This window comes from Salmo trutta, chromosome 2 (genome assembly GCF_901001165.1).
Source record: "Salmo trutta chromosome 2, fSalTru1.1, whole genome shotgun sequence".
NCBI lineage: Eukaryota > Metazoa > Chordata > Actinopteri > Salmoniformes > Salmonidae > Salmo > Salmo trutta.
Genome location: NC_042958.1, coordinates 17,889,797 through 17,894,732, shown reverse-complemented (window position 1 = coordinate 17,894,732; position 4,936 = coordinate 17,889,797). Strand labels below are relative to the sequence as shown.

The following is a 4,936-nucleotide window of genomic DNA, read 5'->3' as shown; positions in this document are numbered from 1 at the left end:
GTGCGTCGCTTTCTGGCCGCGGTGGCAGCTTTTGGATTTGGTCACGTGATGTTACGTGAGGCTTGTGTTTTCTGACACGTGTAGATAGTGACACCCTGAGGTATTTAGCTGTTACTACATCATACCAATATGTCTGTGACTGAATACCATTTTCCTTTAGATTGATGTCTGATCCACCACTTTACACCGTTCTTGTCTTTACAGTTCATACCGGAATGTGATATGGAAACTGCACACAATATACTTTATAAATCCTTACATTACCAAAGGTCAAGTATGAGTAACTTATGTCATGCCTATTACATCACTGGCGCTGTGGCTTAGTTGGTTAAAGCGCCTGTCTAGTAAACAGGAGATCCTGAGTTCGAATCTCAGCAGTGCCTTTTTGAAATTAGTACAGTTCGGAAGTGTCCCAGCTGAAACGGGTTGAGGCGACTTGAAGGATTATTACACGTTTGTATTTTCTACACTCAAAAAGCGTTTTTTAAATCGTTCAATTTTGGTTGGGATGAACTTCAGACTGGGTAGGAACGAATGTAACTCACGCTATTTGAACAGGGCGTTCCTTGCGGTCAGCCGGTGACTAGGATTCACATGATTCTCTTCAGACTCAGAAGAAAAACTAAACTGAACTCTAAGCGGGAAGGGAACAAATGTACATTTCATTCTGCAAAGTCCCCGTTTCAGAGTATGAGTTTTAGCCAGAAATAACAATAAAGTGGCCAAATAAGTGTTCTATTAAATAAATAGTCTCATAAATAAAGTCTCATAAATTCGGGACTAATGACAATCGCCAAATGCCATTATGCTATTTTGTGTAACAGATGTCTCTTTCCATTCACCACTGTTTGGAGGCTGGAAATATGTTGCAGTTTGATGAACGTGTGCGGTCAGGCTAGTAAAGCGTTGGGATCGGGAACAACTATTACCCAGTGGTGTAAAGTACTTAAGTAGTACTTTAAAGTATTTTTACTTACGTCTTTTTTGGGGGTGTATGTACTTTACTTTACTTTACTATTTATATTTTTGACAACTTTTACTTCACTACATTCCTAAAGAAAATAATGTACTTTTTACTCCATACATTAGGCCTTCATTGTAAATAAGAATTTGTTCTTTACTGACTTGCCTAGTTAAATTACGGTTAAATAAATAAAGGAGCCCTCTGAAGTGATTTTTTGACAATCAGATGTGATAAAGATGTAATTTACTGGTTGAAATCTGGTAGGGACCTCTTATAACCAGTCATAAATATACATTTTGGGGGCAGGTAAACGCAGTGGTGGAAAAAGTTCCCAATTGTCACAAATTAATAGAAAATGACTCAAGTAAAAGTCATCCAGTAAAATTCTACTTGAGTAAAAGTCTAAACGTTTTTGGTTTTAAACATACATAAGTATCAAAAGTAAATGTAATTGCTAAAATATACTTAGGTATCAAAAGTAAAAGTACAAATAAAAAATTCCTTATATTAAGCAAACGTCACATTTTTTTATTTTTATGTATGGATAGCCTGGGGCACACTCCAACACTCAGACATCATTTACAAACAAAGCATGAGCCCACCAGATCAGAGGCAGTAGGGATGTTCTCTCGTCACTCGATAAGTGTGTGAATTTAACAATTTTCTCTCCCGCTAAGCATTCAAAATGTAACGAGTACTTTTGGGTGTGAGGGAAAATGTACGGAGTAAAAAGTACATTATTTTCTTTAGGAATGTAGTGAAGTTAAAAGTTGTCAAAAATATAAATAGTAAAGTACAGATACCCCCCAAAAACGACTCAAGTAGACCTTTAAAGTATATATACTTAAGTACTTTACCCCATTGGGTAAACGTAGTTGTACCTGATCCCAGCGCTTTCTCACTAAAGCATACTTACCAGAAGTCCACTGGCACGTTCTGATAATAAAATAATGTGCATCGCAAAAAAATATGGCTCTGTACAGTTTGTTCATATTGGTAAGGCGCCGAGTTACGGATAACTATTGCCACTTGCAGTGTGAAAAACCTTTGAAATGTAAATTCTAATTTATTGAAAATGAAGATTAGTGGCTCAATTAAATCCAACCCGCATTGCAGTAGTTACGCAGTATGCTCTTTTCCAATGATCAAATTAACTCATGGATTGGACTTGGGTACAGTATAACAACCAACAACTACTATCAGGGCGACCCTTCTCACAGGCATGCTTTCACTTTCAGAATTGTGTGGGCACAGGATGAATAATGTAAATAAAGGAATTGAAGAAAATATATATATCTGCCCCATTAGCCAGAAGAGGACTGGCCACCCCTCCGGCACCTGGTTCCTCTCTAGGTTTCTTCCTATGTTCCAGTCTTTCTAGGGAGTTTTTCCTAGCCACCGTGCTTCTACATCTGCATTGCTTGCCCTCTGGGGTTTTAGGCTTCGTGCTTATAAAGAAACCTTGTGACAACTGCTGATGTAAAAATGACCTTTATAAAAGTGTTTGATTGATTGATTAGAACTCACAAACATTGAACTATGAGCCAACTGTTTTAACAGACTGCACCACCAATCAGTTGAAGCAGTTTGAAAAATTACGAGTTGGCCATTGTCATCTATTTCATGTTACAATGGCTGTAGCTATTAATATAAATGTATAATCCTCATAGCCTACATGATTTTCTCCTTCGTAAAAGCTTGTAAAAGGGAAAGATGAACGGAGCAAAGTACAGAGAGATCCATAATGAAAACCTGCTCCAGAGCGCTTAGGACCTCAGACTGGGGCGAAGGTTCACCTTCCAACAGGACAGCGACCCTAAGCCAAGACAAAGCAGAAGTAGCTTCGAGACAAGTCTCTGAATGTACTTGAGAGGCCCAGCCAGAGCCCAGACTTGAACCCAATCTAACATTTCTGGAGAGACCTGAAAATAGCTGTTCAGCGACGCTCCCCATCCAACCTGACATAGCTTGAGAGGATCTGCAGAGAAGTATGGGAGAAACTCCCCAAATACAGGTCTGCCAAGCTTGTAGCATCATATCCAAGAAGACTCAAATCAAATCAAAGTTTACTTGTCACGTGCTCTAAATATAACAGGTGTAGACCGTACAGTGAAATGTTTACTTACAAGCCCTAACCAACAGCGCAATTTAAGTAAAAATTAGGTAAAACAATAGATAAGTAAAGAAATAAAAAACAAAACAGTAAAATGACAGTGAAAATAACAGTAACAAGGCTATATACAGGTGGTACCAGTACAGAGTCAATGTGCAGGGGCACTGGTTAGTTGGGCTAATTGAGGTAGTATGTACATGTAGGTATAGTTAAAGTGACTATGCATAGATGATAAACAGAGAGTAGCAGCAGCGTAAAAGAGGGGTTGGCAGGACACAATTTGCATTGTAGCGGGACACAATGCAAATAGTCTGGGTAGCCATTTCATTACCTGTTCAGGAGTCTTATGGACACCAAGGAACTTGAAGCTCTCAACCTGCTCCACTACAGCCCTGTCGATGAGAATGGGGGCGTGCTCAGTTCTCCTTTTCCTGTAGTCCACAATCACCTCCTTTGTCTTGATTACATTGAGGTATAGGTTGTTATTCTGGCACCACCCGGCCAGGTCCCTGACCTCCCTATAGGCTGTCTCGTCGTTGTTGGGCATCAGGCCTACCACTGTTGTGTCGTCTGCAAACTTAACGATGGTGTTGGAGTCGTGCCTGGCCATACAGTCTCGGGTGAACAGGGAGTACAGGAGGGGACTGAGCACACACCCCTGAGGAGCTCCAATGTTGAGGATCAGCGTGGCAGATGTGTTGCTACCTACCCTCACCACCTGGGGGCAGCCCGTCAGGAAGTCCAGGATCCAGTTGCAGAGGGAGAGGTTTAATCCCAGGACGCTTAGCTTACTGATGAGCTTTGAGGACACTATGGTATTGAACGCTGAGCTGTAGTCAATGAATAGCATTCTCACGTAGGTGTTCATTTTGTCCAGGTGGGAAAGGGCAGTGTGGAGTGCAATAGAGATTGCATCATCTGTGGATCTGTTTGAGCGGTATGCAAATTGGAGTGGGTCTAGGGTTTCTGGGATAATAATGTTAATGAGTCTTTCAAGTTTAGCAGAAGTAACCGTCCAGAAAACATGGATCCCTGCTCTGTCAGTCCTGCTTCATACTCTAATTTAAAAGTAGAGAAGCATTCCCTTACTAGTGATACACTACTTTAATGTTGTCTTCTGGAATAGTCAGTGTATGAACAGTCAGTAGTTGATCTTCCTATACTTATTTGAAATAAATATTAGGCTGGAATGTTCATCTTTCAAAATGATGAATGCAACAGTCAATCTATCAGTGTGTTTGATCTCCTGTGCTCACAGCCAGACCAAAGGTGGCCTTCTATACTTCTTTGATGAATAGAAGATATGTGGGTCCCTATAATACTGAAACCACCCTGGTCTACAACATTGGCACAGCCTACAATCCAACTACAGTTATTACATTTGTGGAAGTTGCAATAATTGTAAACTCAGCAAAAAAGTTCCCGGACATGTGTAAATATTTGTATGAACATAACAAGATTGAACAACTGAGACATAAACTGAACAAGTTCCACAGACATGGAATAATGTGTCCCTGAACAAAGGGGGGGGGGGGGGGGGGGGGGAAATCAAAAGTAACAGTCAGTATCTGGTGTGGCCACCAGCTGCATTAAGTACTGCAGTGCATCTTCTCCTCATGGACTGCACCAGAGTTGCCAGTCCTTACTGTGAGATGTTACCCCCACTCTTCCACCAAGGCACCTGCAAGTTCCCAGACATTTCTGGGGGGAATGGCCCTAGCCCTCACCCTCCGATCCAACAGGTCCCAGACGTGCTCAATGGGATTGAGATCCGGGCTCTTCCCTGGCCATGGAAGAACACTGACATTCCTGTCTTGCAGGAAATCACGTACAGAACGAGCAGTATGGCTGATGGCATT

At 41.2% G+C, this 4,936-nt stretch overlaps 1 non-coding gene across 1 annotated transcript; it reads left to right on the top strand.

Annotated features, from left to right (window-relative positions):
- Positions 1-309: 309 nt before the first annotated feature.
- On the top strand, positions 310-383 carry trnat-agu (transfer RNA threonine (anticodon AGU)). Its single transcript has one exon. It is a non-coding gene; the product is annotated as a tRNA-Thr (tRNA).
- Positions 384-4,936: the final 4,553 nt, after the last annotated feature.